This window comes from Paroedura picta, chromosome 8, assembly GCF_049243985.1.
Source record: "Paroedura picta isolate Pp20150507F chromosome 8, Ppicta_v3.0, whole genome shotgun sequence".
NCBI classification, from domain to species: domain Eukaryota; kingdom Metazoa; phylum Chordata; class Lepidosauria; order Squamata; family Gekkonidae; genus Paroedura; species Paroedura picta.
Genome location: NC_135376.1, coordinates 36,889,381 through 36,912,414, shown reverse-complemented (window position 1 = coordinate 36,912,414; position 23,034 = coordinate 36,889,381). Strand labels below are relative to the sequence as shown.

Below are 23,034 nucleotides of genomic sequence, written 5' to 3'. Positions count from 1 at the left end.
GAGCGGTTTACAGTCACCTTCCCACTCCTCTCCCCACAACAGACACCCTGTGGGGTGGGTGAGACTGAGAGAGTGCTGATATCCGCCTCGAGCCTTCGGGGGGAGGCGGGGTATAAATATAAATATAATAATAATAATAATCACTGGCCGGTCAGAACAGTTTTATCGGTGCCATGGCAAGCCCAAGGTCACCCAGCTGGTTGCATGTGGGGGAGCGCAGAATCGAACCTGGTATGCCAGATTAGAAGTCCACACTCCTAACCACTACACCAAACTGGTTCTCATGACCCATTAGGTCCCTTCCTACTCTATGATTCTATGAATCATGCACACTGTAGATCTTGCATATTTCAATAGGGAACCCCACTTTGAGTCCATTCCACATAATGTCCAGACAGATGTCTCTCGGAAGCCTACAAGTAGGGCATGGAGAACAAAGCCCTCTCTTCTGTTGTTACTCTACTTCCTCAGTAAGTGAATGGTAAAGCTACATCCAATCTGGTATCCCCCTCCTGTCTTCTCCCACCCATTCTTGTTTAGAGAAATATGCCTGTGTAGGGACCTGTTTTGGTCTCTGTGCCATTCAGTGGGGGGATTAATATAAAAATATTCTGAGTTAGATGCTAAATTAATGTAGGCCTATGTATCAGTTCCACCAGCAATACTGGGACTCAGATAATGAAGAGATGTTCAGCATGGCTATAACAACCCAGGCTCTCGGCAATTCCCTATAAAGAATGCAGCCTATATTAGCAATGGTCAGGAGCCAAGGACAACAAAAGAGAGAATTGAGTTATCAGTTTCCTCGCAAGAGCTGATAGAAAGGTCAGGAAATAATGGGATCCTAGTCTTTGCGTAACCAGAAAATAATGTATAATCGGACCTAGATATATAACTTACACAGCAGGTCACAGCTGCTTTGTAGTATCCTAGAGAGAGATTGGCTACTCTAAAAGGTTGCTAGGGGAAGATTGATCCCTGTTGACCATTATACTGCTCACTCCTGCCTCCTCAATTATATTTTACTCCCACCTCCTGATAGCAGTGTTTATAGATCAATTCTAGCTTTACGAGCAGAATAAGTATTGCCAATCAAGCTAATTTGTGGTGCTTGCCTGCTGTATATAATTCTAGCAGGAAAGTGAAGGTTTATTTTTAGCTCAAAATTCTAGATTCCGTTGATCTTCTCTCCACCCTCAATGAAGTTAGTCTCACGAAGTGCCAAGAATGTAACTTAGACTTCATACAAATAGTTATTTAAGAATTAGGTCTGCTTGGGAACCTTAAAAAGCCAATCATGGTTTTTTCCTCCAGGGCTCAAGCTTGGGGGAAATTGATTCTGCAAGTTTGCTGCAGAAGCTGGCTGTGTACAGTACTAATTGACTAGTGCCTGTAATGTCACCAATGCAACTCCACCCTGCTACAAGAACTGTTCTGTAATTTTTTAAAAATTGAATGTGTCCTTAAGCAAGGTCATGAATGAAGTTTTGATTGACTAAGGAATTGTTTAAAAAATGTTTAAATGCAGTCTACCTGAAGCAATACGGAAACGATATTTAAATCGCTGGTAAGCATGCCCGACAACTGTGTTGCAAAAACAGTGGGTGGAAAGCCTGGCTTGCCCTCAAGAAGGGGGAGGAAAAAGCCTTAAAGCAGCTTCTGTTGCTTGTGTGAGATAGTTGTATTCAGCCTGAATGATATTTACCCATTATGGGGGTTGTTCTGTGGTGGGAGTACTAAAGGAAGAACTGGCAGCATAAGATAGCTCCTGGCAATGGCTAGCTGGTACTGAAAGTTCCTCAGATCTGACTCTGATATCTATAATTGGAACTTCAGTATGACATTAACACTTCAATATGCCTCAGGTACTTTACATGTAGACTATACCTGTTGATTTTAACGAAACCTCTCTCCTAAAATTGTACTTGGGTTCACATTCTGATAGGGCTGCCAGGCCTGGCCCAGCAACTCACAGGAGAAATCTAGGGGCAGGGCCTGGCACACACAATTATGTCATTGACAGTAAAAATCAGAAGGGATGTCTTTAGATGCCTTTGTATTTACAAACACTTTGGGTTTGGAAAGCATTCAGTCTGAGCTCCTTTCTACTACCACCTCCCCCCCCCCCCGACCAACCCCAGGTTCTTCCAGTCTGCATCACAGGTGCTGGTGGGCAAAAAACAAAGGTTACAGGTTGTTTCCCTATAGTGGGACACCACAGAATTTGTTTTGCGAAAATTTCATATTGCTACGAATTCCAAGGAAAGCAACTGCATCCGTAACTGGGGACACTTCTGGCACAGTTATGCTGTTTTCATTTCTGGATTTCTAAATAACTGGAAAACAGAGAATAAAAATAATAATAAAAGAGTGTACAAATAAACCCAAACTGTGTGTAAATATCCATTGCTCTTCCATGCTTCTTTAGGAATTTACCCAATCTCTGTGATGAAGACCTTGAAGACTCAGGAAATTCCTAAAACATCACCTGGAAGTGACATCACATTTGCCCCTCCCCAGGCCCTAATAGTCTCCCAGCACTAGCCAGCACAGAACGGGCAACCCTGCAAACAGAATGGCAAATGAGGTTTATAGTTGAAATAAGAGTAAAGTTTTATGTACTTGGACAAATTAGTAATTTCACACATTTATTTCAGTACTTTGCCCCATCCCCCCCCCAGATCTAAAGCAGTTTTATCAGTAAACAACCAACAAAATAAATATCTATCTTGGGCTGTTACAGAACTTATTGGCTGGCATGTTCAAAGACACAAGCTATGAGTCATGGGCCAAGAGGCAACAGTCCTTTAGCTCTTGCTCTTCAGTTTGTACTCAAGCACTGACACTTCTGGCCACACCCAAATTTCATAAGGTACCCGAAATAGGAAGGGGGAAAATAATGCTTAGCAAACATTTCCTTCTCTTCCTCCTTCCTACTACATATATGGGTGAAGTTTAATATGGCTTCAACTGCTCAGGGCACAGATATTAAGGGTATTCCTGAGAGTCACTACACAACATCTACTTAGTGTGCTCCAAGAGAGGGAGAAGTACCTTCAAAGTTAGGAAATTAATATACTTAATATAAATAAAGTATGATTTGGAACTTATTCGCATAAAGACAAACCTAACTTCATTTAACTAGTACAGTTTTCTGTGTATCCCATTTGAAATGTAGAGCAATGGAAGCATGCAAAAGACAGTTAGCATGAGCAATGCTGTTTATAGATGGTAATGCATAATGAACTCCAATTTTGTTTTTATTTACTTAAACTTTCATCTTATCATTTAGCTTCATTAGGCTCTCAGTAGTGCTTGCCTCCATAATGATCCCATATAATAATAATAATGCCATCAAGAACTAACATTCAAAAATGTAATAAAATGAACAAATCAATAAAAAAACGGAGGAATAGAGATGAAACAGGAGCAGCATTGCAAATGCATAATTACACAGATAACTCAAGAGACGCAACATGGAACATTTTAGTTGAGTCTCTCATCTCATCGCAGCCTCCTTTAATCCGCTTCTTTGGATGGACACCTGCTGCCCTGCAACCCTTCCTTGCCCTGTAATCTTTCAAATAATATAACAATATAAAAGGTAGATAAGAGGAATGCTGCTGAGTTCAGCTGTTTCTTGCTGTCTGTTACAAACTGGCCACAATAGTCTTATCTCTGATCTGAACACTGGCACCAGTATCATCCCCAGCACCAGTGACTAATGAAGAGGATAGCAAAGACGCTTGAGACTTTTACATAGCGCTTTGGGCTTCTTCAAAACTCCGAAAAGTTGTATTTGTTTACAGAATCATCAGACTGACTAATCTGCAATGGCTAAGAGCCAGCTTGGTGTAGCGGTTAGGAGCATGGACATACAATCTGGCAAGCCAGATTTTTGTGCATGGAAGTACCCCTTACCCCTTCTCTTGCAACCCCAAATGTCCTCTGGAATACTGCTTCTGGGTGATGGGGGAAACCTCCCCCCCCCCCTACTCACACACAGAGGAAATGATAGGGCTGCTCTGGGAATGGGAAAGAATTGGTGAAAATTTGTCGCCCCTTGCATACAGGAATCTTTTTGAGAGGATTGAACCCGATGTTATCATGGAGTGTTATAGCAAGTGTAGAAAATACTCCCTAGCTAGCCAATATATTTAGAACAAGCAGAGGATCTGCATTGGAGGTGAATAGTTTAATTCAAACTCATACAACTTAAAACATCATAGCCACTTGCATCACAGAATTAAGGGCACAGGAGCATAAAAAGCCAGGGATGCTTTTATTTGTTGGGCTGTAGCCTGCATATCTACCTCTCTTTAATTTTCCTGTACTGGTCTGACATACCCTTACCTTCCTACAGGATTTCACAAGAGTGATGCTTCTCCATAAATATTTTCAGTCCTGTCTTGGGTCTTGAATACTTTGGTACAACATTCTCACGAAATGTTTTAACAGGGAATAAGGAAAGGGCTCAGCTTGAACCTTTTCTTGCTGTCTGTCAAGTGACAACCATGTGTCTCTTTATTTGGGGTAAGTCAGTGAGACTTACTTCTGAGAAAGCACGCATAAGGTCAGGTTGCACCTTAATTGGGTGCCGGTATTCCCGGATTCACGGTGTGTCCCGCAGCCTGAGACCTGTAGTTCTGTAAGCTCCCCCTGACCCTTTCAGCTGGCTTGCTCACTTTATGGTCTGTTGCTTGGCAACTGTGAATAGCAGTGCTCTGTATTTGGGTACCTGCTGTCAGGATCATATTTTTTAAAGGCCAATGGCACACACAAGGCAAATTGGATGCTCTCTCCCACTGTGATGAAGCGGAAGCGCCACTCAAGCGGCTGCGTTGCCAGCTGGCTCAATGTGGAGAGCAGCCCAGTTTGCAAGGCGTGAAGTCTGTACTTGTGAGTTGTTCACTCCACCCCACTGCAAAGAGAGCAGCTGATGGCAGCGGGGGGGGGGGTCCCATTACATAATGGGCGCCAGCTTCTTTTTCCAGATTCTGTGCTGCTTTGGCAAGGGGGATCACCTGGAGCCCCTCCTTTGCCAGCCCTGGATTGTGTGGCTGCCCCTCTGCCTGGCGTGTCATATCTTTAGAGATGGCTGTTGAGAGTGACGCATGTTTCAGCTGCCCAAGCAGGGCCAGCAGAGGCAGAGCGTTTTCTACTCTGCTGGAGTACGGGATGGTTTTTAATTATACATCAGGATGTTCAGTAGCCCTGCTTTCCCCCTTTCCTTCTGAGGTCCATTGTCTCTTTTAGTTTTTCTCGCCTTTGTTATCTCCGGTAGAAGATAGCCATTTTCTCAAAAGTGTGGTTATGGTTTAATACTTACCCTTTCTCATCCTCTCCTGCTCCAACATTGCTAGTAATTGTTGCCTCTTCTCTATCTCATCTTGACATTGCTATGCCGAATGCTAATGATGGAGTGGGGTGAGATAAAGAAGGTGACTTTGCTGGCATCAAGCGCTTGAGAACAACTAGCCAAGTGTTCCTGCATTTAAGTTCTCTTCTGCCTCCACTGCCTCTCACTATTCCCTTCTATAAACATGATTAGACAATACATTAAACACAGGTTTGGTTGGGGGGAACCAACATTGCAGCCCTATGCGGGATTATTTTAGTCTAATTCTCTTGAAGTACAATGGAGTTAATGCTGCATAGGATTGTGCTGGAGCAGTCCAAACTGCCCTCTGGGTATGTGCTGATCCAGACTGGCTTGGAAACCAAAAAGGCCCATACCCCTAAACTAACAACAGTCAAAGCATCTGGTCCAGGTTGTCATACCATCAGAAGTGAGGTGGACAGCCCTTGAGATAGAGCCTTTCCTGTGGTGGCACCCCATCTTTGGAATGGTCTCCCCATTGCTGCATGACTGGTACCTCGTCTTATTTGGTTTCAGGTACCAGGTAAAGAGCTTTCTGTTCTTCCAAGCCTTCCTCTAGTTTAGGGTATGTGTTTGCTAGGTTTGTTTATACCATTTTTGATGTCGCTGACCTTAAAAATGTTTTGGTGCTTGTGTTATTGCATGCTGTTCACTTCATTCACTTATTGCATGATGTTTTTATGAGTTTATTGGGACCCACCTCAAAAGCCTATGGCTGATAAAAACATTTGAACAAATATTTGAGCTTGAACTGCATGATCATAGAGAGAACAGTTCTAGAGCTTGCAGCAGCATCTTTTCAAGTCTCTATATTACGGAACTTACTCTGAAGGACTTGTTATTTTCTGATCTCATACCTTCAATCAAGCATGCAGGCTGGAAGTGCCACTCTTCCCAGAATACCATACTGAAACTACTCTGTAGCCATCCTGGATCTGAGTATAACAAGGTGGCTGAAACCTTCAGGAAACTTTCATCTGTGTGATCAGGACTGAGCACCACAAGGTGTTTATTTTGTTCTCTTTTTTTGCCTGTGATTATTTTGCTCTTTCAAGTGATTTCATTTCTCCTTCCTCCATCTCCCATCCAAAATCATTGTGTCCCCAGCACCCATATGGGTGGGGAATAGTCTAATGTCACCCCGCCCTTTTTTTTAAAAGAATGAGGTATGTCATGCAGGCGTTGGTCTGTCATCCAACATTTAACTTTGGAACAAGTATCTCTGCTTTTAGGCAGTCCTGAGTAGCAGCTGCTGGCAGTACCACTTTATAATTTGGAAGCAGCTGACTTCAGCAATCTTTCGTAGCACTTCTGGCCTCTGATTGAGGGGGGGTCGGCAGGAGGAGGGAAGAAGGATGATCCTAATGCTAGTTGGCATTTAGACAAAACACAACAGGCTGTGCATTCAGAGGATTATTCAGTCATAAATATTGCATTGGGAGCCTTCCTTCTCGTGCCACTGGCACAGTTATCCTTGACATGCAATCTGGAGTCTCTGGGTTCCTTCTTCCTTTGTACCTCTGTACCATAGATTATCCTCTGTAGTCCAAAAGCTTAAATATCCCTTCTTTGAAATCTTATGTTGTTATATTTCAAAGAACCATTTTAAATTCCAGATTAAATTAATAGCATTAGGGGCAATATTAACACTGATGGAAAACTGAGATAGTGCCATTTCACCATAGTAATAGAGGGCTGGATCCTGTGGGTCAGTTCTGTTGGTGAAGCTGCTGCCCTCCGGTAGAAGAAACCTCCCCAACTGCAGGTTCTTGCATCATATGAAGGTTGCTTCTGGTGGAGGGAAGAACCACTGCTAGGAGAACAGATCTCTGGCATTTTGTTTGTTTGTCACATTTTTAGGCCATGGCTCCTGGCCAGCTGGTTCACAGTGGCTAACAACACATAAAATAGGAATAAAAACAGTAACCTTAAAGCTTCCCATCCTTCCCATGCCAGTCATCCCCCCTCCTCCCCCCAGATTGCTAATATGACTCCAGATGCACCTCCTTGCTGGGGCAGATCACTATCCACCCAGCCTCAACCAAAAGCCTGGCAGAATAGCTCCATCTTGCAGACTCTGTGGAACCTACTCAGTTCCATCAGGGTTCTTAGCTCTCCTTGGAGTTCATTCGACCAGGCCCTGGCCCTGGTCGAGGCCAGGTGAATCTCATGAGAGCTGGGGACCTCTATTAGCGGGTGCAGAACGCGATGCTCTGTGCGGTGTATAGGGAGCTAAATGGTTCCTCAGGCACGCTGGGCCCAGACTGCGTAAGGCCTTTAAAGTTAATACTAGCGCCTTGAACCTGATCTGGTCTACAACTGGCAACCAATGTAACTGCTTCAGTGCTAGCTGGATGTGGGCTCTTCAAGGTGACCTAGTGATAACCCTAGCAGCTGGATTTTGCACCAGCTGCAATTTCTGGGTCAGGGATAAGGATAGGCAAGATACAGAATTCCCACCTGGAGATGCCCATCACCTGGATCACTGTGGCCATGTATTCCTGGGACAGATAGGACACTAGTAGCCATGCTGAGCAAAGGTGGAAGAATGCCAGCTGGGCTACTCTGCTGACTGGGCCTCCATAGTCAGGGAGGTGCCAATCAAGTTGCCCATCAGCACAAGTGGGATCCAGAACACAAGTCTTTGGCAGCACAAGGCTCACACTCAAATTACTAAATGTTGTTCTCATGGATCGGACTTTTACAGACCCTTATATTATTAGAGGGCCTTTGCAAAAGGACCTTTCAAGTGAATCCACCTCTAAGTAAAGTGTCATATTGGGCTGTGTGCATCGTATGAGCAATGTTTGTTTTCATCAGTGGCACCTCAACACCCAGCGAGCATTGCATTTGTGAGCACAAACATCAATACGTTCTATTCAAAATGTGGAGCCTATTATGAGCATACAATTGTCTGTAGACAGACTACAAAGCATCTATTTGTCCAAGTGACAATCCTTCCCTCCCCCCCTTTCCCCTCTCCCTCAGTTGTGTGCTGCACAGATAATGCAGAAGAGGCCTCCGAGCTCCATGATGAATTACAGGGACTGTCTTCTGCTAGACACCTTTGATCTAGTATCGATCTGGCTGGGCTGCCGAGCTAATGGATAAAAATGGTGGAGCCTTTTCCGCTCTTCAGCATCTTCACCGGCTCCCAGAGGAAGCACCAAGTAGCCATTTTCTTTGGGTCTGCCCCAGGGTACTGTCTCCCAAACAGGAATCTAGTTTTCCCAACAAATGCTGAGTCTACATTTCTAATATATCCCTCTTTGGGTAGCTACTGAAATGGTTCTTGGGTTGAACTTCCCATTCAGACACCAAGCACCATGCTGACCTTGCTTGGACTTCTATTAAATAAAAGATGAGATTGTGTGAAATTAACTTTTATGGAGGGTTCACTGAATCACTGACCAAATTGGCAACCCCTTGAAATTGCTGTGTGTTGTTTTTGTCAATGCCCAGTTGTAGCAGTTTCAGCCACAAAGAAATTGGGGGAAACCTGCAAATGGAAGGGCAAGATCCAACTATGCAGCTATTCCTACTTTGCTGTGGGTGATTTCATTTCAGGGCCCAGCACTGGGGACCTGCCCATTGAGTTCACTACTAGAAGAACTGGACATGAAATATTGAAATATGAAATATTGAATGGCTTCCGGATAGGAAGCTGAGATGAACAGTCTGATTATGACATCTCCCCCCCCCCAAAAAAAGGCAATATTCCAATCCTTTATCCATTCAGAAGGGTTTTAGGATTATGGCTTTTCTCAGTCCCCCAGGAATTTAGAGCCAGGCTTTTAAAGTTCATATTGGATTCTCAGTACAGCTGGAGATTTTGAGCACTGACCCTGAAGAGAAAGGAGGTGGACATTTGTTCTTGGTTTCAGGGGAAGCATGGCTGACCAGGAACTCGAACACCAGAAAGAACGTCTGACTACAGTCTCACCTCTGCCATGCTGATATGTGGATGAAGCACCGTTAAGAGCAAAATAATATTTAATATACAGATATCCTCATGTCTCTTTACACATTTTGCTTCATTAGATCTCTGTGTGAGTTCCAGGATAACATTCCTCCTCTCCTTTTTAAAAACAGGACATAATGAAAGCTGCACTAGCTCAATTTATTTTTCCAAGACACGTTTCAAAGTGTTCTTCTAAGGGTTTGCATTTCCCTTCAGAAATGTAGAGCCAGCTGCTGGCAGTGCATGGGCTTAGAATACAAATAGCCTCCCCGCTTCATGTTTGCAGAGTAACAGCTCAGTTTCTCAGGCAATGTCTGTGCAGGATCTCCCTCCCTCTCTATTGTAGTAGGGCCTTGTGGAGGCAAATGTTACCAAAACGTCACCAATGTATATTCATCTCTTCCAGGGTTCAATGGATGGAAGAGAATCCTGCTCTGCATGCTGATCCCTGGCCTGTCTATACGTCATGGGAATGTAACTAGGGTGTCTTGGGCCCTCCCTTCCCCTGGCCCTTTGTGGCTCCCTTCTGCAGAATTCACCTGGCATTATTACGGCTTAGGAGGGGCTGCTTGGCCAATATTTGGAAAACGGAGTACACTAGGAAAAAATTATATGACCACATTTCAATTAATTCTAAGCTGAGATCCTGGCAATCAGGTTTGCACAGCAAACTTAGTCAGAATTGGATCAAGGAATGTGTTCTAAAGCGGGCTGAACAATAGGCACAATGGCGATCCACATTTAATCCTTCTTAAACATATCTGATAAACAGTATACAGCTGTGCGAGGGGAAAGATGCAGACTTCAATTCTGGGAACAAGTCTGGATAGTATTCTCCTTGCAGTTCTTCATCAATAATTTGATTTATGTACAGTATGTTAACACTGCTGTGGCACCTGTGAACTTCCATTTTGAGTTCAGAGAGTCCTGGTGAAGCTGTTCCTTGCTGGAGAGTTGATAAAACAAAGAGGGCCATTCCGCATGACTTAAATATAGCAGAAGTCTTACCTTTGGTAAACGCTACAAATTCAAGGTTCTGCATGACGTCGCACACAATCTGCAACACTCCCGCAAAATGCGCTTCATTGTAGCGCTTTTCGGGGAATCGGGAAAAGTGGATTCCCCCTGAAAAAAACGCTACACTTCTGCGCACAAGCTGCAACAAACCAGCGAAAGACATGTGCATTCTCAATGTAGCGGTAGAAAGAAAGTCCCTCCCCTGCTCTTGCCCCGAACTTCCGGAAAAGTGATCGCCATTTTTTTCCTTTAGACCTGCGAAAGCAACGAACAAGCGAGGCTTCTCTGGCAAAAGTCCCTCCACAGAAGTGATTTAAAGTAAAGCAAAGCTCCCTAAGTTCTCAAGCACAACACAGCCCACTGTTCAGCACTGCCCGTAATTTCGGCCACAAATTGAGCCCAGGGGGGATTTTTTTTTCTATTTGAGGAGCGTGTAAACGATTAATCAACAGCTCCTACGCCAGCAAATCAAAAAGGTCTTTCCGATGCAACTATTGAAAACAGATTAGTTGCAACGGGTGTGTTTTTAAAATAATAGTTCTTAAAGGGAAAGGGGCTTTTCAGGAGCATGAACCCAACAGCCCATTGGCTGTTCCATTTGATTGACGGCCAGGGGCAGGAAGAAGTGCAGAAAAAAATCGCCTCCTTTGTTGTGATTCCAGTGAGACCGGAAACCTGTAGGGAATGAATGAAACGCTACTGGGACTTCTATATTCCACTAAAAAAATGTATGCGGAATGACAAAATTCCACTATTTAATATAGCGTTTCTGCATTCTGTGGACAATGGCAACATTGGTCCTCGTGCGGAATGGCCCAGAGACCCACTTTCATTTGTAAGCATGTTTAGCAAGTTGGACTGAAAGAACCCCAAATGATGGCTGAAGAACAGCTAATTTTAGGAGATTTCCACACGCAATAAATATAGTGAGATGTTTACCTAATGTAGGCATTATGTTCCAGTTGTTCCGCATGACATTGCCCACACCAGCATCTGGCCAGCTGACAGCTCGCTACATCCTCCATTTTAAAGCATGAGTTCGGGAATCACAAAAAGTGGATTCACCACCCTAGAAAGCATTAGCTACCAGAGAGCAACCAGCAGAAGGAAGGTATGGAGGTTCAAATGCGTTAAAGTTGCCTGCTTCGTTCCGCCCTCGCACCCGCCTCCCTCTCCCTTGATTCCGGGGATGGGAATATCTTTTTAAAGATAGCGACGTGCCTGGAACAACAAATAGGTGGACTCGCATGTAGGTGATGCCAGAAATAAAATAATTTTTTTTTCAGTGTTGTAACACAAAGTGTGCCTCTCAAAAGTTTTCTCTCCCCCTCCCCCCAAAAAAAATCAGGAACAATTTTAATTTTTTAATTTATCAAAGGACTTGTGATCTCACAAGGGGTGGTGATCAAAAAGCACTAGGCATCTGTGATTCCATGCATTGCAACAGAGAAGTATAAATTTAAAAAAAATTAGTGGGCATCATGGGACCTTTAAACTGTGTCAAAATATGGAGGAAGGGGATTTGTTACCTGAATTGATTGACAGGCAGGAGCGCAACACATATAAGGTGCGTTGCTCTCTTCTGCCATTTCCAGCAGCAGATGTGGCAGGTGAGACGCACGAAAAGGCAACAGACAAAGGTGAGACAGCAAAAGGTTGAGGAGGGCCTGGGAAGCACGATAAAATTGTGTGCTTTGCCATTCCACTGGCGTAAAGCTATTTTTACAAATGTGAGGAAAAGGCCTTAGACTTTTATAGTACATATGCATAATACATAATGATAATAAACACTAAATGTCTGAATAAGTGAAATGTTCCATGCAGGTCAGTCTGCAAACTGACAACCAGCTACTTAGAGTCAGCCTTTCTCAATGTTTTGACCGTGGAGGCACACTTGGAAATATTTTCAGACTTCTAGGCATACTGGAAGTTATGTCAGCTGGCCATGCCTTCCTGCCATGCCCCCCGGAAGTGACATCACCCTGACAAAACCATTGCTTCATTGACAAGTTTTCTGCCACAGCTGAGGTACAACATAATAGGATACCTGGGATCACCAATCCATGTGAAACCCAGCTTTCGTGGTAAAGTTGGGCTTTTTTTGGTACCACAGATGCTTTCTCCTATGTTTAAATCAGTAACATTGTTTTGGAATTGGGGGGGGGGGGCAGCATAGACTATTTTCTTTGGTTTGAATTTGATTGGATTTTCTTCAAACTTCACTCCTGCAATAATTTTGCTGAAATTTTCAACCTGATCTTTGAGTTCTTGCCATTTATCAATAAAAGAATTCACTAGAACAGAAGCTTGAGCCGTGTCACAATTTGATTTTTACAAACAGTCTGATACCACTTAAAGTGGTACCAGAAAGTGGTTGCTCATGAAATGTGCTGTTGATCCCATCACCTATCACAGCAACCACAGGTATCCACACAGCTCCTCCATTCTTAAAAATGGCAGACCTATCTCCAGGGGATACTGTGTGTGGAATCGGAGTCACTGTGAAATGAGGGGGGAGCAATCAAAAGTACCATGGCACAGCACTGTAGTGTCAAGCTTGGGGGCACATGTATGCACAGCAACAAAGACATAGTAAAAGAAATAAATTGGGCAACCTGGGAATAACAGGTTCTCTTTTAATTACTCTCAGACTCCACAATTGGGAATGCATCTGTTCATTAATCTTTAATCTTAACATTTTTATGTTTTTCCCCCTAGAGCTGAATCCAAACGAATGAGGACTTGATAGACCTAGCCTGTTATTTCTGTAAGACCCTTGTATCTGGTAAACATCTTCATTGTGCTGTATACTAATCCATGACCCACTCTCTACTTATGTACGTGGTCTTGTAGCTCCCATTTCATTGTCTGATGAAGTGTGCCGTGTACACAAAGCTTACACCTTGAATAAAACTTAGTTGGTCTTAAAGGTGTCATGGTGCTCACACTTTATTCTTATCTGCTGTTGAAGCGGAGACCTTAGACCAGGCTCTCTCAACTAGGGTTTCATCTAACCCTGGAGTTTCCTGACAACTCTGGAAGGGTTTTCTGAATGGGTATGAGTTCATTAATTTTTATTATATTTTAAAAATTTGTTAAACATTTATCGGGTGATATGACCATATATAGTCATGTTGACCTGCCCCCCTCCCAAATGGCCAATGATGGCCTGAGAGGGATGGGAAGGGGAGGGGCCCCAGGTGGGCGTGTACACTATATTCCCAGCCATATTCTGCACGATCACACCACTTCTGGGGTTTCTCAAAGCCTGAAGACTGTTTCAGCGGTTTCTCCACATTAAAAAAAGTGGAGAAAGGCTGCCCTAGACCATGGATAGCCGTTGACTAATCTGCACCATGCAGCTTTGGCACAGGTGGTGGGAATCTATGGTGTAGTGCCTTGACTGGCAGACAAAGGGTTTCTTGACATGCCTGTGCCTTGAACTCAGCTCTTAACTGCCTCTGCAGCTGCTGTCTGCACCCAGATTTAGTCCTCGAGCAGCGGTGTCCTCCTAAGGTTTGGGAACAGTGATATATCTGCTCTACAGAGTCTTCTAGAAGGACTCCTTGTCTTTTGGCACAAAGCCCCAAAAGGCTGCCAGCATGTTGGAGAATTTCAGACAGAAGGATGAAGTCATCCGACAATACAGTTAGATCAGTCCCTGTTACAACTGGAAAATGAGCAGTTCAGAGGCTTAGTACAATGACATCTTGAGTGGCCCATCCTCTATGAATACAGATGAAATGGAGTCAGCATGGAAGTCCTGTCTAACTAGGAAAAATACCTCGCTATTGAATAATGGAAGAAAAGCAAAATTCAAATTGAAATATCTTCCTTCTTTTCTTCTCTTCAGTTCCGCTTGTGTTTGTCCCAGCCCACCTGTCAGCATCTGAAAAAACGACGGCATGTTTTTTGACAGCGTGGATGGTCCTTGGCAGTTTCACAAAGCTCAGGATTTCTGGAGCATCTCTGGGGAGCCAGCATCAGGCAGGGCCTTGTAGATCTCAGCAGCCAATTAGGATTCTGCACCAGCCCCATGTCCTCTGCTGAACTGGCTAGAGCTGCTCTATAAATATCCATGGTTAGGTTTGCTGCTTTTGTTCACCTTTTCTCACAATAGGCAAACACTAATGAGAACACATGAGGAGCTGTGGTATTGTGGCTTCCCGCACAAAGTCATGCTCTCTTTGCACACGTGTGTGCCTGCAGATTAGAACAAGTTTGCACATGCATATGTCACAAAGAAAGGATAGTAAGCAAATGTGTTGTTGTTTGTTGTTTTCGGAAATGGAGGAATAAAGGAAAGCCATTGTTTCCACAGGGATGTCTGTGACTTTCTGCTAACAGATCCAAATTGTCGGGTTTTTGGTAGCTGCCTTAGATTTGCCTTAGCTACAGGCACAAAACCTTGAGCACAAGGCAAAAGCACATCCAGCTAAATAGATTTGGGAAGGACTGTTGATTGTCAGACTAAAAGGCCTTTTTGCAGTTACTGGGGTATGGCATGAATATGCAAGGAGCCTGCAGTGCCTCTCCTCACAGGTGCTAGGTTCAAATCCCCATTCTTCCATGAAAGCTCTCTGGATGACCTTGGGACATTAACTCTCTCATCCTCACCAACTCACAGGATTGTAGCAGATATATATAGCAGAAGAGGGGTGAATGGTCTTGTGAAGCACTTTGAGTCCCGGTTGAGGACAAAAGTGGGGTATAAAATCAGTAAATATAAAAGAAATGTGCTGTTCATTCATCTTGGAAGTTTTTGTCACCCATCTTTCCAGATGCTCCAGTTTTTCAAAGAAAGAAGCAAAAGGTTGAGTTGATTAGAAGGGAAACACCTTTAAATCCAGGGATTGAGCTTCCATGTACCGTTTTTCGTTCCAAATACACCGTCCTGAGCCTCAGGGGAGGACAGTATATAAATATAATAAATAAAATAAAAGAATGTGAGGTAGTAACCCTGATGTCTTGTTTGTCCTGATGCTCTGTTTGTGTGTTTGTAAATCAAACAGGGCAAAGATGCTATAATTTCAGATGGGTAGCAAAACTAAAACATGAACTAACTGGCACCTCAAAGACTTAAGGGAAAGCTTATGCTGGAATTAAATCTCCATAGTCTCATGTGCATTTCTTCCAAAGGGTATTAAAAAATAGGTTCAGCTGCCCCTGGAATTTCTCAAGATAAGTGAACAGTGTTAGGATATAGGGTTGCCATTTCCTAGGTGGGGTTTGGAAAGCCCTCAGAATTACAGCTGATCTCCAGACTACAGAGATTAGTTCCCCTAGAGAAAATGGCTGCTTTGGACAGTGTTAGGATTGCCAACCCCTGGCTGGAGGCTGGAGATGTCTTGCTATTACAGCTGATCGCCAGGTGACAGAAATCAGTTCACCTGGAGGAAAATGGTCACCATGGAAGGTGGATTCTGTGGTATTATACCCCAATGAAGTCTGTCCTCCCCAAATCAGGACCCACTCACAAATCTCCAGGAATTTTCCAAACTGGAGCTGGCAGCCATAATTCATTCCCATATAACCTATGGTCTGGCTGTATCCTTAGTCCAGGTCTTCTCAGCATCTATCTGGCAGAAGCACAAAGTTTTCCCACCACCACCACCACCAGTCACACAGCCTTGATGCCACAAATCCCTTTTACAGCCATAAACTGCCTCAAGCAAAAGTGGAGCATAAATATTTTAATACCATGTTTATTCTAAAGGGAGAATGTAAAACCACCTTTGTTTTTTTGATGGCATGCATATGAAAAAACCTAGTCTTGCATTTGAGTAAATAGTGTTAATAAAATAAGTACAATCTGAGGTGTCTTGTTTCTAATAGTACAATTACTGCCTCCAAAAAGCAGCTGTTTGGGCCCTTAATTTGGTATTGGTTAATGCTAGCAGAAATAAGAGACCCTTCCAGGAATCTACTGCCATTCATTCCATTACTCTCTTCATCAGGAATGGCTTAAAATTTTTGGGAGCCTGGGGCTCTAAAATGCACAATATTACCATAAATTAAATGACTAGCAATTTGCTGCCTTTTAATGGACTCTCAAATCTGGCACTTGAAGCAGTCTGCCTCACCCTTGTAGGGCCGTTAATCTTGCTTCTCACAAGGGAACGTAAGCACTGAAGTTCCTTCTCTCTGCAGAGACTTCAGGAAGGAAGAGACAGGCTTCTCCACAGAAAGATCACTGACTACCTCCTGCACTCAAAAAGACCCTAGGCTTCATAGAAGAATCAGCTATCACCATCATTTGGACCATGGGTTCCCAATCAGGGTTCTGGAGGATTCTAGGTTTATGTGAGAACTCCCCAGGGTTTATGTAGCCTTTACCAGAAATTTGGATGGCTGCTGACATCTCTTGATGTCACTGGAGCCCACTTCCCCTGTCGCTCTACAAGCCTAGTCTCTTTCTCCACAATGAAAACACTAAAGGATCGATCGATTGATTGGCTGGCTCCCACATCTTACTTCTGTGCCCACATCTCAGAAGGGGCATGCCACCACTTCTGGGGTTCCTCAAAGCTTAAAAAATATTTCAGGGGTTCCTCCACAGTCAAAAGTTTGAAAAAGATTGATTTGGACAGACTTTTCATCACTGCAGATGATTTCTGTGATGTTAAAGTCAGACCATCACTATATAATTAGAATGACAGCTCTGGGTAGGAAAAATCTGGAGATTTTGAGGGTGGAGTCTGAGAAAGGTGGGGTTTGGGGAGAGAATGATGGAATCATAGAGTTGGCAATGTGCCGCGCGGCCCTGATTCCCTCTCCCCCCCCCTCCCGCAGTAAGAAGCTTCCCGGGCCGCAAGCTTGCGGCCTGGGAAGTTTTTTACAGCGGGGGGGGGGCCAGGGAGAGGGAGCCGCGGCCTGGCACCGTGGCCTTCGCGGCCCGGCAGCGGGCCGCGGCCCGCGGGTTGGGGACCACTGCCGTAGAGTCCACCTTCCAAATGAGCATTTCTCCAGGTGACCTGATCTTTGGCACTTGGAGGTCATTTAGAATCCCAGGAGATGTCCAGCCACCACTGGGAGATTGGCAATCCTAGATAGTAAAGAGGTGGCGGGCCCCCTCCCCCATGCCAGTTCTGCAAGCAGCAAAGCCCAGCCTTCTACCAGCAAGGAGGAGTGTCCTCCATATTTGGGAGGTTCTCAAGGTATGCAGAAAAATACAAATTTCTAATTTAACCAAACCCTCACCTGGATGGCCTAGGATAGCCTGATCTCATCAGAGTTTGGAAGGTAAGTGGGATCAGCCCTAATTAGTACTTGGAGGAGAAAGCACCAAGAAAATCCTTGGTTGCCAAGTAGATGCAGGCAACTGCAAACCACCTCTGAACATCTCTTGCTCTGAAAAACCCACAGGGTCACCATGTCAGCTGCAGTTGGGGGAGGAATTAACCAAAAGAAAAAGATGACCACAAGAAAACAGACTGATGATGTCTGAATTTGCTTCAGAAAGGATGGAATGTTGAGGATAATGATTAATTAAAAGGGAAAGGGGGGAATCGGCTTCCTTGAGTGCCTGAGAGAATCCTGGAGAGGGAGGTTTCCAAATTGTTTCCCTTTTTAGCAATTTCTCTACGATTCCGCTTCTTTATACAGAATAGCCATGAATCAAAATGTGGGGGTGGGGTTGCATGTGTATGGGAGAAGCAAATCTAACTAAAGATTCTCACAGTCTCGTGCCTGATGAACACCAGGGTGTTCATTAAACCCAAGGACAGATCCCATCTCTTCAGAAGGCACAACATGGAGCGAATTAGCATACTTAATTAAGGCTTCTGATGAATGGTATTATGAAGTTTCTTAATTAACAAACATGTCCTCAGGGGAGATGGTCTTAAACGGAGAAGTTTGCTTTAAATGGTTCCTTTTTTATTGTGCTCTTAGTGTAATCAGGGAATCTGTTGTTTTCATTATCAAGGTTTCTTTGGGTTGTGTTACCCAAGATGCTCTTAATTTGGGGAATAGCTATATGAGAGGGGGTAATGAGCAAGACCTTTTTGCCAGTGTTTAGGAGGTAATTGTCCCCTTTTAGGAATCCGAGGCAGGCAATGTATATAATCGCCCAGAACTGTAAAGAATGGGCGGTATAAAAATCCAAATAAATAAATAACATATATTATATTATATGAAAATAAAATAATTCCATTTTATTGGGACTAACACACTAGACAAATAATAGACTGGACCAACAGAGATGCAGTTACTCTAACATAGCGATCCCCAACCTGTGGGCTGCGGACCACATGTGGTCCGTTGACTAATTGGAGGTGGGCCACGAAGGATGCATTCCCCCCCCCCAGCCCTTTACTTCATCCCCACCAGTCCTTTACAACACACTTTGGGTGTCATTGTCTCCCATCACTCCCAGATGGGACTATCTCGTTGCAGAGAAACAAGCTCAGGGTTCCCATTGATTTGTCATTGTCATGAGTTAAAATTTCCATGAAAATAAAATGTTCCTTATGTTCATTGTTGTGGCGTGTTTGTATCTTATTTTGAGGGGATGTTTAAACATTACCATAGCGATCAGAGAGCGTTAGGACAGTGGTTGAGAGTAGAGGAGTAAACTACCCCCCCTCCCACGGGGCCTCAGCAAAATTGTCAAGCGTTGAGTGGTCCCTGGTGATAAAAAGGTTGGGGACCACTGCTCTAACACACACCAGGGGAAACAAAGAGAAGGAAATGACTAGATTTAGGGAAATGAGGGTCAGCAAGATTTATAGTTACCAGATCTGGGAACACTGGAAAAGAAGGAGAGCAATGCAAGTGCAATCGAGTTGGGTGTCGGGCAAGATCCATGGTCACCAGAGAGGCAATTGGGGGGATTTTATAACCTTTTCCCAGCGACGTACATGGTGAAATAACACATAGGCTAGATAGGACAAAAGGCATGATTGTCCTCTCATAGTAGTGATGGAATTAACAAAAGGGGATACTTGAGGGGAAAATAGGAAGTTTATGGAAGATTCTGGAAATGGATTAATATCTAATGTCTGACTGATGAAAGTAGTTAAACTCTGGCTTAATGTTTGGAACAGGAAGGAGTGGCGGGGGGGGGGGTAACCAAGCATTTCTCATCAGGAGGCCACACTTGCCAAAACAATAGTTGAGAAGGGGAGAGTCAGAATGATGGATGCTCTATGTCTTGATTGAAGATGCGTACGTGACACACACCATCTCTGTGCAGAAAGGCACATAGCTCAGGAGCACCATGCTTCCCAACCATACAACTTCTGGGGTTTCTTAAAGGCTCAAGAATGTTTCGGGGGTTTCTCTGGGGTAAAAAAGTTGAGAAAGGCTGGCCTATCGATGGCAGTTCGATGCAGGGGCACGGAGTGTTGTGTCAGTCCAATGACGAGGTCTGTGTCTACTGGTAATACTTGCCAAGCTCCAGGTGAAAGGAACTAGATTACCCATGGACTGTGACCAATTCCTTTGCCCCTCTTAGTGTCAAACATTTCCAGATATTTTCCCCTTCTTGCTAAGCAGATGAATATCAGGAGGATTCCATATACTAAAACATAAACCAAACCTATGTGAAACCTTTAATTGAAACCTTGTGCTAAATCATGCAAATTAAGCATAAGCAAATGAGGTTAATTTGCATAGCTTTTCTTTTGCTAGTCATGAGGAAAGGCAAGGTTTACTCTCTTTCCCTTCTATAAAGAAGGCTGAGATCTGTGACAGCCAAGGCAGGATTGTTTTGTGTGGTAGCTCAGTCCCCATTAAATGTTGAAGTAAGTAAGGGATGCCTTTTTTCTTATTCTATTAGGTCGTCAATGCTGGTTGGCAAAATTCCTGGGGATTTGAGGGTGGAGTTTTGGGAGGGACCTCACTGAGGATGTGATTCTATAGAATCTAAGTGCCAAAGATACTGTTTCATTCAGGAGAACGGCTCTTGAGGCTTTTTCAGGTAGTGAAAACTGGAGTAGAAAAAGCAACCTCTTCTACTACAACTGAAAAAGCTATAATCACACTTACATTTTCAGCCTTGCTCACTTTGGTTCCCTCTCTTAGAAATCCTGTTAAAGAAAACTGTACAATGCACCGGTGCCTGGCTTCTAGCCCAGGATCTAAATGCAGAGCCTGGGAACAATTGCATTTTGATTTGTTTATTTGTTTGAATCCGCTAGCTTGGAACTATATTGATCTGAACGAAAGCTCATGCAATGTTGGTCTATCTCCTTCTTCATGGTCATAAATGGGGCTCTGTTTATTACATTTCCATTCTACTTTTTATTTAAAAATTAGCTCCCACACAGTCTGACCAGAATCCCAAGCAAATACACATAATGATTAAAATTCAGTACAAATGTTTGTTGGGATGGGGATTCCCATCAGAGCTGGATTGGTGGACTAGTCAGGAGTGCCCAGTTGCTTTCTGCCCATCTTCTGAGGGGTCCATCAATGGAATCTGGACGGAAGGAGCTCTCAGTTGGAGCTGAATTGGAGCTTTATTAGCCTAATATGTCCAGTGCCCTCCCCCCAACCCCACCAGGAACAGTACAGGGAAACCTCTGTCTTCTCTGTGGATTAAACACCGGAATCTGTTCTCTGTTTTTAAGCCACTTATGGCCATAACTGAGTAGCTGATCTTTTCAGCTTATTTCAAGACCTTGTGTGTGACTGCTGTAAACTGTAGCGACAATAAACACCTCTTGCAGATCATTAAAGGTAAAGGTAAAAGTATCCCCTGTGCAAGCACCACATCATGTCTGACCCTTGGGGTGGCGCCCTCTAGCGTTTTCATGGCAGACTCAATACGGGGTGGTTTGCCAGTGCCTTCCCCAGTCATTACCGTTTACCCCCCAGCAAGCTGGGTACTCATTTTACCGACCTCGGAAGGATGGAAGGCTGAGTCAACCTTGAGCCAGCTGCTGGGATTGAACACCCAGACTGCATGTCTGCTGCTTACCACTCTGTGCCACAAGAGGCTGTGTTGCAGATCATTACTTAAGCAAACTATAAAATACAGATGATCCAAAGTTCAGTGCAAATTATTACTGAGATAATTTTTTTGCTAATGCCTGCAGTAGTTTGTTATCTAAAGGAGGGGTAGTCAAACTGCGGCCCTCCAGATGTCCATGGACTACAATTCCCATGAGCCGCTGCCAGCGAGTTGTAGTCCATGGACATCTGGAGGGCCGCAGTTTGACTATCCCTGGTCTAAAGCATTTGAGTTCCCAGACAATGTTTTAAAGACATCTGATGCTGTTCAGGAAGAGCCCCCAGAAAAGCCCCCCCCCCCAACACATACCTCTGTCATTTTACAGAATGTGTAAAATGGTGTAGTTCAGGAGGACAATGTTATAAAGGGAATGATGCTTTAGAAAAGCAGAATTCTCTACGAAGGACGCTGGTTCTGATTTTAGTTGCCTGTGAAAATCAGACAGCTTTTCTCCTCTCCTCCTTTATGCTGCATTGTTTATTGGCTATATTATACCGTCTGCATTCCATTTCTCTTTAACTGTGCCATTCCGTTTTATCGTGTTGTTCATTGTATGTTCTATAGTCATCTTTATTGCCTTGTTTTTATAACTCTGTGATTCACCTTGAATGTCAAGGAGAAACATGGATAATAAATGGAACAAATAAATAATCTTTCTCTGAAGAGATCTGGGATTCAGCTGATGCTTGGACGGGACATTGCTTAGACTGAATTCCTGGTTGGTGGAGGATGGGTTGGTGGCACCATGAGCAAAAATTATTTTTCATCATTGATTCACTCTCATGTTACTATAACGTGTGGGTTTCTGCTTCCTAAAAGTCTTATGTTTCTTATTGTCCTGCAATGTAATCTTGCTTTGCCTCCTTGCTCTGTTCTCCCACCATACAATAGCATAACTGTTTTGACTTTGGAGTTAATTTTGCAAGGCAATCACCAAGTAAGTACTCTTTTGCAAGCCTGTGGTGGCTTGGGATCCAGGAGACTCTGAAGGCAGCTTTCCATATTATGGGTGTGAGCGTCATACTGCTTTGCAAGGATGTTACAAATTGTGCAACAAACATATCCAGCCAGCAGACATATTGTGTTGAATGTGGTGTTCAGACATAAGCTAATCACCGGGTCTGTTTGGTTCAGCACAGAAGGACTCCAGCACCCACCATGCAGATTTGCATCACATTTTCCCAAAATGGTGCACCCATGAAATCACTTCAAATCCAAATAGATCAGGGGCATTCATATTGCTATCAACACCTTAGATAAACTCTTGTAAAAAAGAAATCTGCTCTTTCTTTGTAACAGGCAAAGAAGGCATAAGCTGAGCCATTGGATATTTGGCCATCCCTAATTTTTTGTGCCATTGTGAGGTCCAGTGCAATTGCAGATCTCTGTGGCATTCATATCTAGTGAGCGAATGCTCCACGTCCCTGCAACCTGCTCACTATTTCCACATTGCTTGAAATGGTTCTTGGAATTCTGTTCTGGCAGTTAGAAGGGAATGTGGGTCTTTTTCCTGTGCTATGTCCTGTGACAAACCGTGCTGTTCTCAAAGCATCCTTTAAAGTGCTACTGCTTATGAAAGGTCTAACGCTGAGATCCCTGAACTATCCTACTGCACATATGGGTAGGTATCTAGAGAGATGGTTTATAGATACAGATATAGATAGATGCTTAAGCCAGTGGAGCACAAACTTCCTTCCCTCTGGAAATGCTTTTGACGTT

The 23,034-nt window shown here is 43.8% G+C and overlaps 1 protein-coding gene across 1 annotated transcript in view; it reads left to right on the top strand.

Moving 5' to 3' along the window:
• The window catches only part of RAB6B (RAB6B, member RAS oncogene family), a 57,458-nt gene that overhangs the window by 10,273 nt on the left and 24,151 nt on the right, over positions 1 to 23,034 (top strand). The gene's annotated exons all lie outside the window — the stretch shown is intronic.